This window comes from Pelophylax lessonae (genome assembly GCF_965119305.1).
Source record: "Pelophylax lessonae genome assembly, chromosome: 3".
In the NCBI taxonomy this organism is placed as follows: Eukaryota; Metazoa; Chordata; class Amphibia; order Anura; family Ranidae; genus Pelophylax; species Pelophylax lessonae.
The window spans coordinates 228,163,429-228,188,765 of record NC_138770.1 but is presented as its reverse complement, the minus strand read 5'-3'; the positions used below and the strand labels follow the sequence as shown (position 1 = coordinate 228,188,765).

General features: G+C 44.3%; 1 protein-coding gene across 2 annotated transcripts in view; it reads left to right on the top strand.

Annotated features, from left to right (window-relative positions):
• The window catches only part of PLS1 (plastin 1), a 200,169-nt gene that overhangs the window by 54,754 nt on the left and 120,078 nt on the right, over nucleotides 1–25,337 (top strand). Inside the window, exon 1 of one of the 2 annotated variants that reach the window (XM_082252257.1) lies at nucleotides 5,643–5,807. The exons of the other annotated variant lie outside the window; for it this stretch is intronic. The gene's annotated coding sequence lies outside the window, so the exon portion shown is untranslated. Of the gene's footprint in view, nucleotides 1–5,642; nucleotides 5,808–25,337 lie in introns of those variants that run through there. 2 annotated transcript variants of the gene reach the window in all.

Below are 25,337 nucleotides of genomic sequence, written 5' to 3'. Positions count from 1 at the left end.
TGACTGTCCCGGGGGTATGTTTATTAAAAAATGACTTCTGTGCCCGGAACTCCGCTTTAATGCCCCCTATTAGATGTGCATACAATAAAGTGCAGTGCTAAAACAGTGCAATTCTTACACATAAACCATAAACCAGGGCTTTTTTTTTAGCTGGAACTGGGTGGAACTCAGTTCCACCACCTCTGGCTCGGGCCCTCTGCTCCCTGCTCACCACTATTACTTGTAAACACAGAAGTCCAGTTTGTCTCCCAATGGCTCCTACAGATTTGATCTTCTGAGAGGCACCCACTGAGTGCATGATTGGGAGAATGGAGATGCAGATGCCCGGGGTGCAGTGCAGATGCCGACACCCCCACTGGATGATTTCCCCACAAGTGAGAGAGGAGGAACTAACTACAGTGTGTGGGGAGGTACTAGAGCCGGCTGGGTGCTTCAGCAACAAAAGTAAGACATGTGGGAGATGGTGGAGCTTTTAAGGAGGTGGAGAGAAAATGGGTGCAGTGGAGGGGAGGGGGGTTGTATGCAGAGGTCAGAGCTGAAGAGGTTTGAAAGTGAGGTGTGGATGGGGGATGCAGATGTAAGCAGCTGTGGAAAAAGGCTGGACTCTGCACTATGTATGCAGCGCACCCCTGAACTCTGCACTCTGTATGCAGTGCACTGCTGAACTCTGCACTATGTATGCAGCGCACCCCTGAACTCTGCACTCTGTATGCAGTGCACCGCTGAACTCTGCACTATGTATGCAGCGCACCCCTGAACTCTGCACTCTGTATGCAGTGCACCGCCGAACTCTGCACTATGTATGTAGTGCACCCCTGAACTCTGTGTTCTGTGTGTAACCCCCCCTTCCTAAACTCTGCACTCCTGGTATTTAATGACCCTCCCACTGTTCATGAAATTTGATCACACCCACTATTTGATACTGTTTGGAGTTGATAAAGTTTGGGGGGTCGTGGTTGAGTTCCTGTACCTATTTTCTGAGAAAAAAAGCCCTGCCATAAACAAATATAACATCCTGCTCTAATGTTCTTATGCCTTCAATAAAGTGACCAGTGCTATTAAAATGTGACTTATGCATCCATACATCATTGAAAAACCTGAATTATTACTCCATTCAAAAGTCTAAAAACAATATCCAACTTTACAATCACTTTAAGTATACATTGTGTAGGGGTGGTACTTTGCATTGTTGCAATGCAAGGCAGTGTTTCGCTTTGTATCTCTTCTTTTTTTACCTCCCTAAAATGTCACTAAATTAGTTTAATTTCCTCTTTATGAACTCTATGCAAGGCAGCCTGCTGCAACGCACTGCAGTGTGGTGACATGTGGTGCAAAGAGTTGTTCTACGCAAAAATCTGTATTAACAAGCATTTTTGGCGACACGCACAAAATTGCACCTAAATGCCTGAAACCACAGGAAAACAAGTAAATACAATTGTTTTTACCTCCTGTTATTTGTTAGGATTGTCTCAGTTTGATACCCTGTAGTGAAGTCTGGAGCAGTATTGACCCTGTCAGAAAATCTCAATAGTTAAAGCGTAACTCCACTTTTGTTGAGAAAAAAACATTACTCTCTGGGTGATCTCTGTACATTGCAGGGATTTTAACTAACTTTGTTGCAGATTTCCTACCGTTTGTTATTCTGAAGAAATCATTGTTTGTTCCTCTGTGCCTCTGTGCTGAGTGGGTCAAATGGGAGTGGTTTCATAATTATCTATCAGCTGCGGCAGCTGCAGGGCTCTAATGAGGAAATCTGCTGATCCTGCATCCCGTTAGTCTTGTTCTTATTGGGAGTATCTCACCAAAAATGACATTTTTGTTGCAGGGGATACCAGAAATCTGACTTGTATCTTAGGCAGACTTCTGGGAAAATTGGTGAGCCAATCACACAAGCAGGAAATTATGTTTCTGGGGTGTGTTCAGTATACATTCTGTGTACAGAACAGCTCCAGGTAGCCATATTGCATTGCATTTTCAGAAAATTACAACAGCTGCAGATTGAAAAGGAAAGGTAATTTTTAATACAATTTAATTACAATATGATTTGTGTTGCAATTGTATACGCTATATTGTTTTTTCTTTATTTGCTGATTTATTTTCCCTACGAAAGTGGAGTTACCCTTTAAATCTAAATAGCTAAAACTGTCCAGAGAAAGAGCTGATGAGTTATTCAACCACTGGCCCTAATTTGATGTTCTTCCTGGTAAGGAGGATTCAACAAATGTAAACCGAACACCTCTAAATTGGGTGGTAAATAATGTAGCAAGTGGGTTTCCTGTAGTTTAATGAGCACATATCGGTTAGAGATACACTGCAGTATTATATTACATAGTGACTGAACTGAAATATGTTTTATAATTTTTTATGTGGGTTCCGCTATGTTATCAGTTGGCAGCTTCATGTTTGGAGGACACTTTTATTGGAAGTGCAATTTCATTTAAAATAAATACTCCAAAAGAAATGCTTACATACCCTCTATTTTTTTCCTAAGGATATGTAATTTTGTACAGGTGATGTACAAATACATGTGTTGTAATCTCATCAGCACATCATGACCATCTTTTCTCAAATGGTTGTGGCACATAGGGTCTTTTTCATGCCACGCTATTCAGCCACATCTCTCTTACTGCCAGCATTCAGTAGCTATCTGCCTGTCCCTAGTCAGAGCCACCATGCACTTGCCTTATAAAGGTGAACCACACTTATTCAGCACCCAGTTGCATCCTGCAAGAATGGCCAAAGGCTGCTAGGCCAGATAATATAGTGTGATGAGATTATAGATAGCCAAAACAACAATTCCTGCTTGTGGTTAAAGATATTTGGTAACCAGGGGAGGACTGGGCCAGGGGGCAGGGGGCAATTGCCCCCTGGGCCACTCTGATGTCCTGTAAAAAGGCTGCACTGCTTCTGCCACAGACATGCCTAAAGGATTCCTGGTGAAGAGAAGTAAAAATTCCCCACCGCTGACCTTGTGAGTGCGGGTTGAAGGACAGAGCGCAGGCCTCCCCCCCCCCCCCCCTAGCATGGATGGTGTAAACTGTGTCTGTGAAGAGGCCAGTTCCATGCCCCACTGGAGACTCTCCTCCCCTGGATTCAGCCAGTGAATAGAGAGAACTTGGAGAAGGGCTTCAGCTTGGGGGTCAGGAGGAGGACAGGAAGAGGGAGAGTGTGAGGAAGCCCGAGTTGCTGCACCATGGGCCTCTGGTTTGTACCTGCCCCCTGGGCCGAAAGTTGCCAGTCTGCCCCTGTTGGTAACCCATTTAGCTACCAATCCCAAACATGCAATATTAAAGTGAATTTTTGTGTGTACTGAACAGAGATGTATAGTAACGAAGTAGAACTACTTAAGTACTGTACTTAAGTACCGAAATGCGGTATCTGTACTTTCCTAGAGTAGAATTTTTTTCTCCTACTTCTACTTTTACTTCACTACATTTTTTCGATGATTTCGATACTTCTACTCAAGTATTTTTTTTTTGTGCTGCATAGTTACTCGTTACTTTTAAAAAAATTACCACTGCCAGAACAGTAGATGGCAGGTTGCATAAAGCTCAAAAAAATGTGTATAATGTCATTTGTAAATCAGCGCATACGAAAATAAAGGCTGTGTATAATCAAAGCTGCTATACCAAATCTTTCCAATAAAAAGAAAATATTAAACAAACAAATAAATTGTGCTACAGCGCTTAAAGTGCATCAAGAAACTACTAACAAACACCGGTTAATCATTTGAATAAATCATTTGAAATAATAAAAACAATATGATGTTCATACTTTTGACTTCTTTCTTTAATAACTACATAACACAGTACTTGTACTTCTACTTTAACTACTTGAGTAGAAATTTTTTTTCAAAACTACTGGTACTTTTTACTTTTACTACTTAAGTAGCAAATTTTTTGAAAAAACTACTTGCAATACTTAAGTAAAAAAAATGTTGAATACTTTAGTACTTCTACTTAAGTAACTTTTTCTGCGAGCACTTCCACTTCTACTCAAGTAATTTTTTGATCGAGCACTTGTACTTTTACTCAAGTAGAAATTTCTAGTACTTTATACAAGTCTGGTACTGAAGTGAGATCCTCAGTGTTTATGTATACATATATAATGATTTAGTTAAACCATGCTGAATTTCTCAGTGTTTATAGGCACGAGAATAGTGTTGTTTTGTCTTGAACTTGGGGTAGGGATATGAGAACTGCCTGATGCTTTGATAAGGTTGTAAACAGATAAAATAGCTAAGGTCTACTTGTCTATAATATCCAGTATAATTCCATTTTAAGCCAAAAAGCTTTCGAACTGGATTTAATAGACAGATTTTCAACATGCAAATACACACAAAAGAAAGAAAGTCACTGCTCAAGGTGGTATGAAAGCCTGAGTGATGACACACACCGGTGCGCGCCCCGGCTCGCCTCTGTGGATAATCAATACAGAAAAAGGAACAGCTGCACTCCAGATGAGGTCAAAATCCTGGTTTATTGACTGGACATCCCAATGTGACAATAAGTGGCAAGGTAGACGTGTTTCACACACTGCAATGTGTGCTTAATCATTCTAATGATTAAGCACACATTGTAGTGCGTGAAACGCGTCTACCTTGCCACTTATTGTCACATTGGGATGTCCAGTCAATAAACCTGGATTTTGACCACATCTGGAGTGCAGCCGTTCCTTTTTCTTTATGCAAATACACACGCTTCATATTTTGTAGTTGGCTAAAGTAAGTTAACAAATATTGATTTTGGACATCTGAGCAAATATGGGGCCCCTGACTAGTGTGGGTTTGCCTATTGTACATGATATCCAACAATGTGATCATAAAGGAATCCATGTTTTGTTTTTTCTTTCCATTTGTGGTCATGAGTATAAGCCCGTAAGTTGGTGTTTGTGCTGAGGATTTCATGTCATTTTTTACAGATATATACGGTATATACATGTCTTTGTATATTACCTACCAGAGGGAGCTTTATATTTTACTGCAACCGACAGTTCTTCTAGTCTTATAGACATTGAGAGAGAAGAAAAGTAAGGGCCTATGTCAACAGGGCTTTGTTTGCGTCAAGTCTGTGGGAATGCAAAACCTACTTGAAGAAGGTCAGCTGCAAGTCAGATGCACCTATCATTGAATTCTGAATGATCTCAGAAGAGTCTCAAATTGATGTTAAACTGATGCCGTCCATACAAGTCCTTAAGCAAATGCATTGTGTAGCACTGCATATCAGCCTGTTACCTGGAGATCCAACTAGAAATGCCTAGATAGACAGACTATAAGCTTCAGTGCACATATTTCTGCAATCAGTAAAAATAAAAATGCCAAGTGCAAAAAAAATCGAATCGTTGTACACCATTATTTGAGTTGCTATTATGACTCATTTAACTTCTCCAGTCTGTTATCCAAATAGGACTTATGACGTAAGTACATTTTTGCTGTAGTATTACTCCCTGTTTTTAAAGAGGCAACACAAAAATGGTGCAATGATTTCAGGATTTTTTTTTATAGACAGCATGATTAATTTCATTCACTATCAATAAGCTGTCCAGTGTATGGCAGCTCCATTGTTTGTTTCAATTTCATATTTCCATGCTGATACTAAACAACCAAGCTGTAGATCAGCAGACCACACCTATACCGTGCCCAGGTTGTCCCGCAGGGCAAAGTTCTCATGTCATATATTTTTTCCATTACTAATGGTCGAGTTCTCCTCCCAAGTTCAAGCTAGAGGATAGGTCTCTATTTTACAGAACCGTGCAAGACTTAAATGTGCAATTTCATTTATTCCATTGAAAGCCAGCAACTAATTCAGGTATGTTTCTAATGTGTTGGTTTATTCTTTCTGTTATTCTCCCTTTCTTTATTGCTGGATTTAAATCAGGATTCTTTTTATTGTGAAATTACATAAATGAAAAGACCTGTGCTGCATACATAGGGCTCACTTTTCTGTAAGAAAGAGCCATCACTTTAATAAATTAGGTCGTTTTTATACTCTTTGGTGTCCTGCAATATGCTGTATACTGTCCTGCTATTGTTTATACTAATTATTGCATCTTTAACAAGACAAAATGTAATATACAAAATGCAGCAGCCTTTTTTTTTTTCTTTTTTTACTGATTTTGCTATGGTAAAGTAAAAATATGAGTTGCTATAGGTTTTTGCACAATCTTAATGGCATGTATACTTCTACATTATCATTCATCTTTGATCTTTCTAATTAAATAATCCTGACTGTCAAAATTTGACTAAAAGTTGATTCCATGCATAAGGAAAAAATAACATGCTATCTCTATATATATATATATATATATATATATAGATATAGATTTTACAAATCCTTCAAGGTAAAGAAAAAAAAAAAAAAAAAAAAAGGTGCTCTTATATACAGAATGTTTATCTCACAAAGTGGTGTCTCTGGAATTTGACAAAAGGGCTGGTAATTGCTGGTATGCTTGTCTACAGCATTAGTGGGCTGGTGTCAATCAACTCTAGTGTCATCAGTTAGTAAAAATAGCCAATTGGGCTGTAATACCTCAATGAGTGCCATAGTGTACAAAAGCATTATTGATCTATTGGGTTTTGCAAAGTTTTATGTAGATGTGAGGCTTTTATGCACTTGAAATGAAATAGAAAAAAAAACAAAAACAATTGCCCGTGGCACACATTCACCACCAAGGGCTCAGAAATCCCAGAAAGAAAATGTAAGTAGAAGCTCAGACAAAACCTAACTAATGCTAAACCTGCTCTCTGCCACATTCTAAACCTAATCTATCTAACCCCTTAAAGCAAAAATTGCTATACTTACCTTTTTTGCAGCTGTTCTGGTTCGGTGCCAACATCAGCTGTCAGCAGTGGCTTCAGTGTGGAGGCGGGTGCAGAAGAGGAGGCCGACAACAGAAGACCCATAGTAAGTCTATGGGTGATGTCACATCCCAGGCATTTCACAGCCGTTGTCGGTCCTCTTCTACACAGACCTTCCTCCACTGGAGACTGGATCGGCTGCAGGATAGGTAAGTACAGCGATTTTTTTTGCTTTACAGGGTTAGATAGATTATGTTTAGAATGTGGCAGAGAGCAGGTTTAGCGTTAGTTAGGTTTTGCCTGGACTTACACTTTAACTCAATGTGATTAAATAGGGTTTGGGGGATAAACCAAGTGTTTTCAATGATGTTATGTTGTGATTGTTTAAAAGGGTACCACAAACACTCAATAGTCAAAACAGAGGATAACAACGTATCCAAATGTGTCAAAATAATTCAAAATATGTATTAAATCTCAGAGGTGTATGTAGCAACAACTAGACATAAAACACTAGTGAGGACTAAGCCCCCGTTCACACTAAGGCGACCTGTGAGGCGACCTGGTCACCTCACAGGTCGCCGCAGGTCGCCTCCCATAGGGAAGCTGCGGACCCGTTCTAATAGGAGCGACACAAGTCGCTCCGACTTAGAAAAAGGGTCCGGAGCTTCTTTGGGGCGACCAGGAGGCGACTGCCATAGACTTCAATGTTATGAAGTCCGTGGCGGCCGCTCCGAGGTCGCGGCGCGCTGCTCGCACCGCGATCTCGGAGGTCGCCCCGGGAAGTAGCGTCGCGGTAGTGTGAACCGGCGCTAATGCATACACTATACGAAAAATTGTTCAAACTCATTTTCAAATAATGAACAATCAGCTGTGAGAGCAAGTGATTTTGCCATCATGTAATGACCTAAATTTGATTGATAAATGAATCTGTTCTTTGTTAGTTTTGTCACATATGCCTAGTGCAAACAGTTTGGGCGAGAAACACGTTAACCTTTCTATTTATGGTTTGTTTGGCAGAAATTTTCAAAACTTGTCCTTCGTTTTTTTGGCTCAAAAACATCACAACCGATTGCCAGTTTATGCCCATTAACTGGTCAAAAAATGAACGAGAACTATCCAAATGACAGATTTTCAAACTATTTTTAGTCTAGTGTGCGGGCTCTAGGCTGCCTCCTCGTATCAGGCTTGGAAACCACAATCTGCAAAACATAAGAAAGGAGAGGGGTGCCGAGTGTCCTCATACTGTAGTTAATCAATTTATTGAAAAAGCATGTAAAAACAATCTAGCATGCGCTTACACATAAAGGTGAGTTCTAGGCATCATGGGGAGAAGTCCAAGCCATGGATGCATCGGCAAACCCTCCACATGAGATTCCAGCTGAACACTCTTCTTCCTTGTGTCTAATTGCACAGAATGCTGGGATACGCGTTTCATTAGACAGGACATCCCCTTAATCAGTCCACCTAGTTGCTACCCTCCGGGAATAAGTACTAAATGATACCACAGCATGTATATTCCTCTTCTCCTCTCTCACACTCCAGATGCCGATTATCTGATAGGGAATGTACAAAAAGGCTCCAATAGGTGAGGTTTTGCAGCAAACCGAAAGTGAGCCAGGCAGGTCCCAGCTGAGTGTGACTCAGAATTATACACGTTGTGGTGGCTGGCATTATTCCATGATCTCTATTTAAAGCAATATGTGCCTGGTAATGTGTCTGGTAATAACAGAGACATATATACATAGATACACACACACACACTATATTGTCAAAAGTATTGGGACGCACATGAACTTTAATGGCATCCTAGTCTTAGTCCGTAGGGTTCAATACTGAGTTGGCCCACCCTTTGCAGCTATAACAGCTTCAACTCTTCTGAGATGGCTGTCCATAAGGTTTAGGAGTGTGTCTATAGGAATGTTTGACCATTCTTCCAGAAGTGCATTTGTGAGGTCAGGCACTGATGTTGGACGGGAAGGCCTGGCTTGCAGTCTCCCCTCTAATTCATCCCAAAGGTGTTCTATCAGGTTTAGGTCAGTTGTGGAGTTGTTCTTTAGGGTTTGGGCTTGGCCCCTTAGTTCCATTGGCAACTCTTAAGGTGTCAGCATACCAAGACATTTTGGACAATTTCATTCTCCCAACTTTGTGGGAACAGTTTGGGGATGGTCCCTTCCTGTTCCAAAATGACTGCGCACCAGTGCATAAAGCAAGGTCCATAAAGACATGGATGAGTGAGTTAGGGGTGGAGGAACTTGACAATATCATAGTCCTACTATAAATCGTTGATCGCCACCATTACTAGTATAAAAAATTAAAAATAAAATTCCAATATATAACCTATAGTTTGAAGATACTATAACTTCTACGCAAACCGATCAATATACGCTTATTGGGATTTTTTAGCAAAAATATGTAACAGAATACATATTGGCCTAAATTTATAAAGAAGTTTGATTTTTAAAAATTGTTTTTTATTGGATATGTTTTATAGCAGAAAGTAAAAAAAATATTGTTTTTTTTTTTCAAAATACTGGATTTTTTTGGCTTATAGAGCAAAAAATAAAAAAACCCAGAGGTGATTAAATACCATCAAAAGAATGCTCTAAATGTGGGGAAAAAAGGGTGCATAAATTTAATTTGGGTACAGTGTTGCATGCCCGTGCAATTGTCAGTTAAAGTAATGCAGTGCTGTATAGCAAAAATTGGCCTGGTCATGAAGGGGGTAAATCTTCCGGAGGTCAAGTGGTAGTCTTTCCCATTCTGGATCACAACACTGCCCCCCTTTTTATCCTACCTGATGATTCAAGTCCATTTGGAGCTTTTGTAGGGCTTGAAGCTCATGTGGGAGAGGTTTGTTTCATACATTGTTTTGACCCCACATTAAGGAAACAAAGGATAAGCCTTGTGATGGTATACTTTTCAATGTTGTTATATTTCATAATAGAAAGGGCTCTCACAAATTTGTTGAGTTTCTTAGAGAGATTGAAGAGATTAGGAGTGGCTGAGGGGGCAAAGTTAGGCCCTCTTTGCAGTAGATACATTTCAGAGGCCATATGTGAATGAGAGAAGAGATTATAAATCTTTTTAGTGGTTGGGGTGGCCTTATGATAATATTCAAGTCCCTTTGGAGCTCATGTAGGGCTTAAAGCTCATGTGGGAGAGGGTTGCTTCACATATTGTTTTGACCCCACAATACCTGTAGATCATTGTAGACTCTCCTGTAAAAAGTCTCCAAATGCTTTTAGCTTGATTAGGATTGAATCTGGAAGGTAGCTTGAAGTTAGTGTGTAGCATCTCTACATAATATTTCTCAAAAGGCAGATGACCATGATCTATATCATCCTCCGGTTCACCCTTCAACCACAACTCTTGGAGTATATCTGTGCGATCCCAGGAGGTCTCCGGAGAAGTATAATCCATTGGTAAACAAAGGATAAGCCTGGTAATGGTATTCTTTTCAATGTTGTTATAATATTTCATAATAGAAAGGGCACTCACAAACTTGTTGAGATTCTTAAAGAAATTGAAGAGATTAGGAGTGGCTGAGGGGGCCAAGTTAGGCCCTCTTTGTAGTAGATAAATCTCAGAGGCCATATGTGTATGAGAAGAGATTATAAACCTTTATAGTGGTTGGGGAGGCATTTGACCCGAATGTCTTCTTCACCATTTTATAACTGTGGAGAGGGGGGTCCTTAAAAAATCCCCCCATGGATGTGTTGTGTATTGAATGAGCCGATTTACATTCTTGCTCACCTGAGCAGTATCACTGTTCTTGACATTTGGACTATCTACTGTCCTAACAGAATCAGTCTTAGATGGTCTATGTCGATGATTGTTAAAGAACCTTGATCTGTTGATGGGTAATATTTGGACTGTTCATATTAGCCCCTGAATAAAACACCAAAGTAGGATCCTGAGGCACCTAGAGGGGCACCTTGTAAGACATGGTCTATAAATCTGGGCTGAGCCCTGTCTTTCGGTAATGTTTCTTGTTCCTCTGGCAGTGTTATGTTTAGCTGAACGCCCAATCCCTGTTTCCCTCTCTGTTGTCTAGCCAGGGGTGGGAGGCGTTTAAGGTCAGTGGTGTAAGAGGCCTCAGTATCCCATATATTCTCCATATAGTCTAGAGAATTAGTCTCAGATGCCTTCTCCCTGGCCCAATTCAAGATGTTTTCAGTCTGGAAATTGGCAATATCACGTTCTAGTTTCTAGGTTTTTTTTTTCTGGATTAGGAAGTCTTCATTCCCTTGCACATGTTTATTCATATTGGTTTCAAGTTCATTGTATTTTTCATATTGCTTCTACTGCATGAGTTGAAGCCATAATTTTCCTATTGTTTCCTGCCTCTGTTCTTTAATGACATTAAGCTATTCCAGTGTGCAGTTGGTGGAAACCACCAACCACTGGAGGCTCAGGTCATCATCAAGTAACTTGAACTTCTTGGTAGCCCTGAGACCTCTGAGAGTGACTTTCAAGTGATGCCATTTTTTGGAAAATTCTATGTCCCACCACTGCATGGATTCATATTTTGATGAATCTAGTAGTTCAAGAAACAGTTTCCTAAAGGTCCTAAAGTCTGCCTGGTCTAAAACATTCCTCTTTAATATCCCTAAAGCACACCTCCATGTTTCCTGTCACAGGTTGGTCCAAACAAACTATTTCCTCCACTAAGTGCTGCACTGGTTCTAAGCATTGTATGAACCGTATATAGCTTCAGATACAAACAGTACACGGTGCTGGTCCCGGCTATGGGACAGAGACTTCCCAACTCACATTCATAAGCAGCTTTGTATTCTGTGAATAAATACAAAGCTTCCTCTGATTGGCCAAATCGGAGAGCATGATGTCAACCAACTCTTTGTTTTGGGTGTGAGACGGGAAGTCTCAGAATTACAGCTTGGCCCACATGAACTATTTAAAGTGACAGAAAACATGGGAATTCAAAGCATTAACAAGGATGATGACCAGAGCGGCTTTAATGCAGTGAAACTATAGTTGCTCTGTGCCCTCTTTTATAGCGAAGGCCGGCTATTTGATATGTCTCCTTATTGTCCCTTTTGGGCATGGTTTATAATGGTGGAAATAAATAGCGAATCTGAACTTCATCCCTAGTGCCAAAGTGACTTGGCTTTTTATATTTAACCTCTTTTGCTCCGCCCCCACGCATACATACCGCGGCAAGCGACCCTCCTGTCGATACCTGTACATGATTTAACGCAGGAGGACCACTTGCCCTTCTGCGCGCATGCACCCTAGACCCAATTCATGAAATCACGTACCGGTACGTGATTTCGTGCATTGGGCCTAGGGTGCCCACGCGCCGCCGGCGACCCACTCCTGCTGTGATTGGAAACAGCAGGAGCCAACGGACCCGATGTTCACCAGCACCTCGCGATTGTTCGGGAGAGAGGCAGAACAGCAGTCTGCCTATGTAGACAAGGCAGACCGACGTTCTGTGAGAGGGGAAGATGGAGATCTTGTGTTTCTGTCAAAGCACCTCCCGCACAGTTAGAAAGCACTCCCAGGGAACACATTTAACCCTTGATCACCCCTGATCTTAACCCCTTCCCTGCCAGTGTCATTAGTATAGTGACAGTGCATACATTTAGCACTGATCACTGTATTGGTGTCACTGGTCTCCAAAAAAGCATCAAAAGTGTAAGTTATGCCCCATACACACATGCAGATTATCTGCAGACTTTTGTCTGCAGACTTACCAAAACCATATAATATGAGGTCAAACCTAAACATTTTCAATTTGTATGCAATCCGGCAGGCCCTTGCACTACATAGAAAAGGTAAGTCTGCAGATAATCTGCACGTGTGTATGGGGCATTAGTGTCTGATTTGTCTGCAGCAATGTTGCAGTCCTACTAAAAATCACTGATCGCTGCCATTACTAGTACAAATAACGAAATAAATAAAAATTTCATAAAAACATCCCATAGTTTGTAGACGCAATACTGTTTGCGCAAACCAATCAATATACGCTTATTAGGATTTATTTTACCAAAAATATGTAGCAGAATACACACTGGCCTAAATTGATGAATAAATCTGATTTTTGACATTTTTTTACAGCGCCACACGACCGCGCAATTGTCAGTTAAAAATAACGCAGTGCCGTATTGCAAAAAATGGCCTGGTCATGAAGGGGTTGAAGTTGTTAAAGCTTCTTATCAACAGAACGCTGACTGCACACATTCTTGAAGCTCCCTAAATCTATTCTATTTATAATGTGCCTTTTTTTATTACACCTTATCCTGTTTATTATCTAAGAAGCTATTTATTTGATTGCATGATGTAAAGTTTATTTTACATCTAATTCAACACATTTGCACCATGTACTCATGTTATTGCCAGTCCCCCTCCTGAGAACAAAAGAAGACATATGCTTGGCTCCACCTAAAATGAGGCAGAAATAGAATGCTGAAACGATTCTTTACTCTCCAGTTGTAGACAGTTTGAATGGGGATGGCAGGAAATAGATTTTGGAAGGGGGGGTCCAAATAGATTGATAATTGAGGGCAATAGATAAGATATAATAGATGGGAAAATGACAGTATTTTGGTGCTGCTAATTCCAGTCAAGCCATCTGAAAAGTGTTTATCTTAAAACTGGTAATGTATCAATCAAATCAAACCAAATGATTGGGGTGCTGCTGCTGTCTGTAATTCCTAAGACAAAAATAGGCTGCCAAAGTATACTGTAACCAAGAGTGTCTCGTAAAACCACGGTGGCTCCAAAACACTGAGTGCAGGCATCCCTTCAACCTGATGTATGAAATATTTGTGAATTTTTCGTTACACACTTAAAGCCCCATGAACAGGTCTCTGAGCCCATTGTAATTTTTTTTTGTCCAGCTTTTAATGCTTTTTTTTTTTCATTGGAGTAATTTGCCTATTAGTTCTCAAAATGGCCAAAACCTGAACTCTGAATCTAAATCTGAGCCCAAGCAAATTTGCGCATTCTTTTCAGCTCCAGTCTTGCAATGTGGAATACAGATAATATTGTGAATTGTACCGATAAAAATATAATACATTTCAGCTTACCAATTCTTAGATGTAATAAAAAATGTAAGCAATCCACGCAATCACTGTGCATATAAAAAAATAAATAAAAGGGGGGGGAATCACGGATCTGTACGGGCTATTTGCCGACATGACTGCTAAGCCTTCCTATCAGCTGGCATGGGAGACTGACTTGGGGGAAACTATTGACGAAGAGGACTGGGACCGGTGGTCGGCCATGGTGCACAGGGGTATACTCAACACCACTTTAGTGGAAGCAAACTATAAAGTACTATCTCGGTGGTACTTGGTGCCAACGAGGCTAGCCAAATTGTTTCCGGGCACCTCTCCCCTGTGTTTCCGATAATGTGGGCAGCACAGGGATATGTACCATGTGTGGTGGAGTTGTCCGAAGGTTCGGCGATATTGGATTCGAGTAATTAATCTGATACACTCGGCGATGGGCCAGAGGATTGACAGAGATGCCAAGACGGTGCTGTTCTCAGACTTGCCAGTTGAGATTCGCAAGAATATCCGTTCCCTTATATTTTTTATTCTCCTGGCTGCAAAAATTACTATAGCGCGTGCTTGGAAAATGCCTGGACTTCATATATTGCAGGTGAAAACTAAAATGTCGTGGATTATGTTTAATGAGAAGTTGGCTAGTATTCGTTTGGATAGGCAACATAGATTTGACCGCGTGTGGATAGAGTATTTGCAGGCTACGTAGTGGCGACCGGGTGGCTTGGGGTCCGGCGCGGGGGGACATGTGCTCACTTTACTTTACTTTATATTGCTTTTGTCCTGGCCTCTCTTTCTTTATTACTCTTCTCTTTTTCTTCTGTTCCTCCCTTTTATTTTTTTGTTCTTTCTCTTTCTCTGCCCATAGTGGTGTGGGCTATTCTCCTTTTCTTTTCTCTGGTCTTTTTTCTCTTTGTTTGATTGCTCCCATGGGGGTCTGGCTGCAGGAGAGATGCTGTTAGCTCTGATTTCTGAGCTCTGGTTTGGGTTCGCAGATATGGGTCTGGGTCGCTACATATTATTTGGCCATTGGTGGGAGCCCATTGGTTTCCTCTTCTGGGGGAGGAGGGTTGGGGGGGCTTCGCCCTTTCGTGGACACAGTTTGTGCCCATTCGGGGTGTCTGGGGTGCCTGCTGGCCGGTCTGTTATTGGGCTTGGACTCTAGCTGTACCTCCTTGTGAGGAACCTCAGTTTTGGGACTTGATGTATCTTGATGTTAAACTTTTTGTTATTGACTTCCTTGTTGCCAATAATGTTCTGATTCATGTACTGACAAGCACTGTTGTGGTGCGTGGTACTTTTCTGTATGCTACCCCCTTTTCTATGTTTTATTATTGTACTGTTTTGTTTAAACTCAATAAAAAACTATTGAATACTTAAAAAATAAATAAATAAATAAAACGTTACATTAATATAAATAACGATAGCAAAAAAAAATGTAAACACTACAAAATGTTGCTTGTTATAGCACTTCAACAGTGATTTCACCTCACTCAGGGGTGTCAAACTGGCGGCCCTCCAGCTATTGCTGAACAACAAGTCCCATCATGACTCTGCCTGTGGGAGTCATCCATGTAACTGTCAGTCTTGTAATGCCTCATGGTACTTGTAGTTCTGCAACAGCTGGAGGGCCACCAGTTTGACACCTGTGCTGGGCTCACATGAATAAATCCATTATAATAACAATACTTCACTACTGTTATAATTCTTGATTGTTAGATGTTGTGACTGCATTTTTTTTCTTTTTTGGCTTTTCCTGATTTATTGTCACCTGGAGATCTGGCCAGTAGGTCTGTTCCTTTAACAGACTAAGGTATCCAGCAAAAAGTGTCAATTAGAGGCTTGATACAAATTATTTAACAGTGGTGGGGTGCTTACAATGACTGAGGAAAGTGGAAAAATAAAGGTGACCACAGAGGTGATCAACTACCACCAAAAGAAAGCTCTATTTGTGGGGAAAAAAAGGACATCAATTTTGTTTGAGTACAGCGCCACACGACCATGCAATTGTCAGTTAAAAATAACGCAGTGCCGGGGGGCGTGGCCGGGATGTGAAGCCGAGCGGACGTGTGAAGCCGGAGCTCCGATCCTGATCTCATCCTTTTCTGCCCTTGAGCTACCAGATCATCCTCGGCACCCCCTTTTTCACCCTGGGTCCCCCTAAGAAGACGAGCGGGAAGCAGCGAGCCCCTCCGATAGCTCCCGGGAGGCTCCGTTCTTCGGCTGCGCCCGCTTCTTCTCCCGGTCCCCAGAGGCCGCCGGCGGCCATCTTGGACACGAGGCCTCCTCTCTCCAGCATGTCGGTCAGCACCCAGACGGAGCCGAGCCCTGGCCGACCACAGGATCCCTCTCCATCGGACATCCTGGAGGAGATTAAGGCATGTAAGGATACCCTGACTGTTAAAATCGATTATCTGGCGACGGATATCAGCCTTATTAGACATGACTTGGACAAGTTCCGCTCTCGGGTGTCTGAGGCGGAGGATCGCATCTCCCGCCTGGAGGACAATTCCAGGGAGGACTCCAGGGACATCCATGCCTTACAGCTGCAGGTGAAGGCTCTCCAGGACAGGGCGATTGACACCGAAAATCGCCTGAGGCGCAACAACATCCGCATCCTGGGGTTGCCGGAGCGGGCTGAGGGCTCCAAACCTGCCGAATTTGCGGAGGCCTTCCTCCCCAAGCTGCTGGATTTGCTTGACATGCCGCCAACCTTCGTGGTGGAGAGGGCACACAGGGTTCCCCCGACCCCCCCCGCTCCGGGGGCGCCTCCCAGGCCATTCCTGCTGCGGCTGCTTAACTACAGGGACCGGGACAGACTATTGGCGGCGGCTCGTTCCAAGAAAGAACTCCGTTATGAGGACGCCCGAATTATGCTGTTCCCGGACTACTCGCAAGAAGTGCAACGTCAACGCCGCCAATTCACCGACATCCGCAAGCGTCTCCGCGATCTAGGCATCAAATACAGCCTCCTCTATCCGAGCAGACTCCGGGTAATCGATGGTGATCGCACCAGGTTCTTTGATACTCCGGAACAGGCGGCTTCCTGGCTGGACGTTCGTTGATCCGTGCTGCCTCCTGGGCCCGAGCAACGCAAGTATCCATCCTGTTTTAGTTGTGGCCCTGGATTTCTCCCTTATCTGTCCCCCTGCCTTGCCCTCCTGCCCCGGTCCCCTGCCTGCCCCCCCACATCTCCTATTTCGTGCCTTGAGAATTGCCTTTACCCATTCATGATGTACTCTGGGTAGCTCACTGTTAAGGAGCTGGCTTCAAGACGTTGGACTGTGCTGTGACATTTGGTTTTCTCCCCTTTTTTCTCTTCTGCTGACCCTTCCGCTCCTGGTGCTGCCCCCCCCCCCCCCCGGCCACTCACTCAGGTCCCCCCCCCTTGTTTTTGTTCCCCCTGCCCCTCACTCCCGTGCTCTATGCTATAGCTCTCGCGGGAGCTCTAGTTCAATGACGTTGTTGTTTTTTGGGGTACAGGCCGGCCCCAGCTCCCCCCGGGGGGCCTTGGTTCCCCCCCCGGTTCCTTTTTTCTTTTTGCGGGGGATGCTGGGGTTTGGCAGGATAGGCACTACGTGCCTGGGTTATGTTGTTATTCACTTTTGTGTTTTAGTGTTCATTGTTCTGTGTTTAAGTGTGTGGTGCTTGGGTCCGACTGGTCTTGCTGCTCCCCAGATGCTACGGCAGGCCCCCGCGGGGTCCCTCCCCATCTTCACCCTAGCTGTTTGTTATGGCCTCCCGTGACTCCCAATCCTTCTCCGTTATCTCCTGGAATGTCAGGGGCCTCAACTCCAAATTTAAGAGGGCTCTGATGTTTCAGTACCTGTCCTCCCGCAAGCCTTCTATAGTGATCCTTCAAGAGACGCATCTGGTGGGAAGCAAGCTACAGTCCCTCAAAAAGCCGTGGGTTCACAAATCATTTCATGCTTCTTACTCTAGTTACGCCCGTGGGGTCTCGGTGCTGATCCGCAAAACCTTGCCTTGTGAGGTGGAGGCGGTCCACACGGACCCCATGGGCCGCTATGTTGTTTTGGTCCTCACCATGTGGCACTGTAGATATGTGTTAGTGGGCCTATATGTTCCTCCTCCGTTTAAGTCTGATATTCTCTACACTGTGTTGGATAAGGTCTCCCCTTACTGCCCTGCGAAATTGCTGTTTCTGGGGGATTTCAATGCCATTCTCTCCCCTGCTCTGGACAGGCCTTCACCCCCTAAATCCTTTTCAGAGGATCTGCTGCATTGGTCGGAGGCTGCTGGGGTGCGGGAGGTCTGGCGTTGGAAGCACCCGGACCAAAGGGGTTATTCGTGTTTCTCCTCTTCTTATAAGACCTCCTCCAGAATTGACCTGGCGTTTGCCAACTCCCTGGCGTTATCCGATGTGGCGACGGCGAAGTACTTACCGGCGGGTCTGTCTGACCACTGCCCCTTGGAGCTCACCCTCCGCTCTGGCGCGGCCCGTTCGGCCTCCATGTGGCGTTTGGGCTCCCAGTGGGTGGAACAACCGGATGTCGCCTCTCGGATCCCGCCGGTTCTGGAGGACTATTGGAGGAACAATGCCGACACGTCCTCACCTGGGCTGGTTTGGGACGCGTTTAAAGCTTATACTAGGGGCCAATATATGTCTATCATTAAAGCGGTTAAGGTACAGCAGGCCGCGGAGCTGACTCGCCTGGAGGGGGGGGTGGAGGGGGCCACTGCCGCGTACGGCCTGGACCCTTCTACCTCAAACTTCGAGGCGTTGCAGGCGATGAAGCGAGACCTCCATCTTCACATGTCCGAGGTCACGAGGTTGTCCATGTATCACTCTCGACAATCCTTTTTTGAGCAAGGGGATAGGAATGGTAGGTTTCTGGCGTTGATATCCCAGCATGATGCCCCCCTGACGGTGGTCCCAGAGCTCACTTCTCCCGCGGGGGTTTCCCTGACCGCTCCCGAGGACATCTTAGATGCCTTTCGCTCATATTATAGCGCCCTCTACACCACTACCCTTCCCCCAGACTTTCGACCGACCGCTTTGGACTCCCTTCTGGACCCCGTGGCCCTGGGCTGGCTCTCTGATTGCGAGAGGGAATGGCTGGTAAGACCCATCACATCTGAGGAGGTCCTGGCTGTTCTCTCGACTATTCCAGGAGGCAGGGCTCCGGGGCCAGACGGTCTCCCCGTGGACTTTTACAAGACCCACTCTGGACTCTTGGCCCCTCTACTGGCTTCGTTGTTCACCAGGTGTCTTGCGGAGGGGTCTCTCCCTCCCTCGATGGCTGAAGCGCATGTTGTTCTTATCTATAAGCCCCCTAAGGACCCGAAACTGTGCGCTTCTTACCGACCTATAGCGCTGCTCAACACGGACCTAAAGATCCTGACCAAACTACTGGCTATCCGCCTGCAGCCCTTGCTCCCCTCTGTGGTAGACCAAGACCAGACTGGCTTTATGCCTCATAGGTCCACAGACGTTAACCTCCGCAGACTGTATACCAACCTCCAGGCGCAACATGTCAATGTGGGTTCCAGAGTGGTTGCTTCACTGGATATCGAAAAGGCTTTCGATTCGGTGGAGTGGCCCTTCCTGTGGGAGACTCTCAGAAGGATGGGGTTCCCCCTGCTCTTCATTAAGTGGTTAAAAATCATTTACAGCTCACCGGTGGCGGCTATTCGTTTGGGGGGACGGCTGTCGTCTTGGTTTGCTCTGTCCAGGGGCACGAGGCAGGGCTGCCCTCTCTCCCCGGCCCTGTTCGCCATTGCTATGGAGCCGGTGGCGGAGGCCCTCCGCATTTCCCCGCTGGTTCGGGGCCTGCGGATTGCCGGGCTGGAGGAGAGGGTGGCCCTGTACGCTGACGACCTGCTGTTGTTCCTGAATGATGCCGACTCTTCGCTCACGGGTGCCTTACATGTCCTGGAGGCCTACTCTCGGGTAACCGGGCTGCGGGTCAACTGGTCCAAGTCGCAGCTGTTGGCGATTGACCAGGGGGCCCGACGCTCGGCGCCGCCCGATATTCAGCTACAGTGGGTGGATGTGTTGGTGTATCTAGGAGTTAGGGTCTCTGGGGTCGCTGACGACTTTGTCGCTCTCAACCTGGAGCCGGTGGTGGCGGCGCTCAGGACCAAGCTGAAGGCATGGGAGAACTTGCCCCTTTCCCTTCTGGGCCGGGTTAACCTGGTCAAGATGAAAGTGCTGCCCAAATTTACGTATCTCTTCCGACACTCCCCGCAATGGATACCAAAGTCCTTCTTCGCTTCCCTGAATAAGTTGTTCTCCTCCTTTTTGTGGGGTCCCCGCCCCCCAAGATATAAACTTTCCACCCTTATGCGCCCCCCCTCACAGGGGGGCCTAGCTTTCCCTGATTGCCACAAATATTTTCTAGCCTCCCAGCTGGTGTCTGCGGCTTGGTGGCTGAACCCCGACCTGCATAACTCGGCGGTTGCGGTGGAGGCAGCGGTGCTCGGGTCCGTGGAGGCGCTCACTCATCTGTTGTTTCGGGGTCCTAGGGCCCCGCATGGTCTCACGACCTCCATGGTTACGGTCCTGCGGGCATGGAAATCTGGTTTGCAGCTAGAGGGCTACCCGGGCTCTGCTGTCTCCCCCAACGCACCTCTGTGGTATAATCCCAACTTGCCGCATCTCTGCTCCCTCCCGGACCCAGCGGTGTGGACGAAGTACCATGTTAAGAAACTTTCAGACATCTCCCCTGACCTCTCCTTTCCCCCCCTTCAATTTTTCGTGGATTCCTTCCATGTACCACCCTCCATGGTTTTCCGCTACCTACAGCTCTCCCATGCCTTCAAATCCCAGTTTCCACCCGGTGGTTCCCAGGTAGTGCAGTCAGATCTTGAGCGGGTTTTGCGGCACGACTGCTCTGAACGAGCGCTGTCGACCCTTTACGCGCATCTCCTCCGGGTGCATTCTCCGGAGCTCTCTGGTCTCCGTGCTCGGTGGACCAGGGACGTTCCGGACCTGGACCAGGAGGACTGGATGAACATGTGGGAGGTTCCATTCAAGATGTTGGTCTCACTCAGGGATAGACTTATTCAATTCAAAATTGCACACAGAGCCTACCTCACCCCGCATAGGTTACATAAAATGCACGCCTCCCAGTCGCCGGAGTGCTGGCGCTGTGGCCAGGCCCCGGGTGACTTCCTTCATATATTCTGGACCTGTCCCCATCTCTCTACCTTCTGGTCCGGGGTGCTACACACGATCACAGAGGTCTCCTCCATCTCGCTAGATCCCTCCCCGAGAATATGTTTACTCGGTCTATTGGATGATCTGGTGTCTCGGGTGGCGGACCGCACGTTGCTCGGTTTATTATTGTTTTATGCCAGGAAATCCATTGTGCTCCACTGGCGACAGTGCTCCCCTCCCACGGTTCAACAATGGAGGTCCCTGGTGAATTCAGTCCTCCCCTTATATAAAGACACATATGTGCACAGGGGTTGCCGGAAAAAGTTTGATAGGGTGTGGACTCGGTGGCTCTCCGATCCCCCCGCTGTCCCGGGTGGGGGAGGCGGGTCTCGCCTTCCGTCTTAGGCGGATGACGCCCCTCGCCTTGGGGTGTTATGGGATTCTGTGATGTTTGGGGCTGACCTGTATTGAGCATGGGCCCTGCTGATGAGTTTTGGTGAGGATCTCCTATTGTTTAACAATATCTGCTGTGTCTCTCAGGGCTGCTGTGTATACCTTTCACTTGGTTTGTACTACACTTGCCTTTCCCTTTGGACCCCTGCGCGGGTGCCGTGTTTCATTATGTATGTATTGCTGCTAGCTCGTATCTGGTCTGAGCCTGAGCACCAATGTTTGTAGTTGTTGTTTTTTCTTGCAAAATTCAATAAAAAAGATTTTCAAAAAAAAAAAAAAAAAAAAATAACGCAGTGCCGTATTGCAAATAATGGCCTGGTCATGAGAGGGGCTGAAGTTGTTAAAGCTTCTTATCAACAGAACGCTGACTGCACACATTCTTGAAGCTCCCTAAATCTATTCTATTTATAATGTGCCTTTTTTTTTATTACACCTTATCCTGTTTATTATCTAAGAAGCTATTTATTTATTTGATTGCATGATGTAAAGTTAATTTTACATCTAATTCTACACATTTGCACCATGTACTCCATGCAGGCTGTACTTTATATACACGCTATGTGTAAAACAGGGTGCTATCTGTAGGTTGGGACTGGAAGTTGGATTCCATAATAATTTAGGGTGCATGGATTACCACCATTAAAATACTATGCTCTGAGATTATGTGCCATAATGATTTACTGAAGCTCATTTTTAAACATCAGAGTCATTTGTACACGTGTGCTTTCTTTGTACTTTCCCAACTCTGTGCTGACAGTGTAGAACAAAGAACATGCCAATGATTTCCAACTATGATTCAGCATGTATTCGTTCGTTGATAATTAGAGTATGCTGTGCACCAGGATGAACCCTAGGACCTAGAGTATGCTGTATAAAATATACGTTTTGTGCCACTCTGCATATACCATTATACTATTCCCTGCATATAACCACTTGCCGACTGCCAGCAGTACATATACCGCAGTAGGTAGGCTCTGTCCTGGGAAATGACATAACTGTATGTCGCTGCGCGGGACTGCGAGTGGGGGCGCGCGCATGCCCATTCGCCACAGGGGAAGCTGATCTACGGGTCCGGCGGCCACAATTTCAGCCGGGCACCCGCGATCTCTCCCCGTTGAGACAGAACAGCGGTTTGCTGTTTTAAACACGACAGACCGCTGTTCTGTCAGCAATGAACACAGGTCTCCTGTGTTTCTCCTATTTAGGAACACAGGTCCCCGTGTTCATTGCATAAGTGCATCCCCACACAGTTAGAAGGCACTCCCTAGGGACACATTTATCCCTTTGATCGTCCCTGGTGTTAACCCCTTCCCGGCCAGTGTCATTTATACAGTAACAGTGCATATCTTTAGCACTGATTACTGTAGTAATGTCACTGCCCCCCCCCAAAAAAGTCAGAAATGTCAGTAAGGGGTCCAATCTGTCCGCCGCAATGTCGCAGTCCCACTAAAAATTGCTGATCACTGCCATTACTAGTAAATAAAATAAAAATGACATGAATCTTTCCACTAGTTTGTAGACGCGATAACGTTTGCACAAACCAATCAATATACTTTTATTGGGATTTTTTTGCAAAAATATGTAGCATAATACATATTGGCCTAAAATGATGAAAAAATGTAATTTTTAATTTTTTTTTTTATTGGAAATGTTATATAGCAGAAAGTGAAAAATATTGTTTTTTTTCCAGAATTGTCGCTCTTTTTTGCTTATTGCGCAAAAAATAAGAAAACGCACAGGTGATCAAACACCACCAAAAGAAAGCTCTATTTGTGGGAAAACAAAGGACATCAATTTTATTTGGGTACACCATTGCAGGACCGTGCAATTCTCAGTAAAATAACGCAGTAAAGAATCACAAAAAATGGCCTGGTCATTAAGGGGGAAAACCTTCCAGTCCAGAAGTGGTTAATTAGCAGTACTGAAGTGGCTTCGACTTTAGAAAAGGTTACTGTACTTTTTCAAGGCGACTTCTGTCCAACTTGTGCCCTCCGAGTCAGATTCCCATCTTAATTGATGTGATTTGGATCCAACATTACAGGAAGCTTACCCAGGCATTCCCTAAAGTTTCTTCAAAGTCGCTTCAAGTCACACTCAAGTCGTATTCAAGTCGCCTGGCAAAGTCAGGGCCCTATGAACCTAGCCTTATGGGAGGAAAGGGCTTAAACACTGCCTAATGCCCTCCAGCCAGGATATGAGATGGGTTCTATCTGACATTCTGCAGCTTCTAATGCACACTGTTTGATGGGAAGGATATTTTGGTTCCTTTTGCTATACCTCACCCAAAAAACTGACAAGCTATTATAGATGCAAATGTTTAAGAAATGATTGATATTGAAGACATGATGGTTTCTTTTCACAGAATGTTAAAGCTGAACTCCAGCCTTAATTTGCACACTTGTACAGTCTCCTGTATGTATGGAAATTGCTTATTCTCATTTCACTGCACACTGTAAGGATCTTACAATGTGCATTAGAAGCAAGTCCAGAAAGTCAGATAAAACCCACCTCATTTCCTGGATGAAAGACATCTAGCATCATTTAACCCTTTCCTCTTCAGCCTTACTGTCCCTGGCCCAGCCCTTTCATTCACTGGATTTCAGTTCTTTTAATCATGGGGGCTTGGAGCAAGTTGGCCTTAGGCATGCAAATGGAGCCTGCCTAGGAATGCCCACTCCTCCAGAGGGACTAAGGGCTATTGAGAGGAGTACAAAGGCAGGATGCTGAAAAGTTATATGCTATATATAGGCTATATGCAGCACCTTGCTGTACCATCTGTGATCTGCCTGCATTGTATAGAGATGCACAGACAAGCAGTGATGATGTCAATAAATTCAAAATAAGGTACATAACAAAAATAGAAAGGTTTTATTTAAAAAATGCATTTGTGTGTTGATAAAAGGGAGAAAGAGGAACCAGATAAGGCAAAATATGAGCAAATTATATTTCAGCTTCAGATTTTTTTTTTAATGTAATGACAGAAAGAAGAATGTAGTGCACAATAAAAGGGTATATGCACAAGGTTGTATGTATTCTAGGACCCACCATATCCTAGGACCCACAACATGCATACAAATGGATGAAGTCTAAATCAGCATTGTTGGAAATGATTGCCTTGGTCTGCTTTCCAATCCCAACCTAAAGATAGCGCATTATTTTACACATAAGGTGTATATATAGCTTATAGCAGAGCTATGTAGTGCAAATGTGTTGAATTGCATTTAAATAAACTTTACACCATGTAAAGAAACAAAATGCTTCTTAGATAATCAACAGGATAAGATGTAATAAAGTGAAAGTGCACATAAAAGTTGATTTAGTGAGCTACAAGAATGTGTATAGTCAGCAATTTTATGATAAGAAGCATTTATTTATAATCTCTTTCTAGAAAGCCAAGGCATCATGTCACTAGGGATGAGGGTTTGTAGCGAACCCAGCAAGTTCAAATCATTTGAACCATGGCCAACAGACTTAGAAGGGCCAATGGGGGGTTATGTCATAGCTGGTTCTATGAAAAGCGGGCACAGATCAGCCATCGGTGTCAGGGTATTAAAGCTGCTGTAGGGGGGAAATAGGGAAAGCTGACAAACTGCACAGTGAGGATTGAGGGAATTGTGCCATCATTCTAGTTTCTTTTCTTTTGCAGTTCAGTGAGAGAACAATGAAAGGAGAAATAGCAGACGGATAAGCTGATTATTCTTTACCTACATGTTCTTGTAGGTGCATGCACAGCAGCACAACTGATTGGCTCCTTGTGCTGATTCTCACCCCACGGTTTGAGCTCTGCTCTATAGGAACTGCAAGAGGCTGATACCTGGTTGAATTGCAGTACTTCCTGCTTGTATTAAAAAATATATATTTAAAGATGTGTTCATTCATCATTAATATTTAAATAATACACAGCTGCAGTTATCTGTGTCCTTTTGATCTCTCTGGA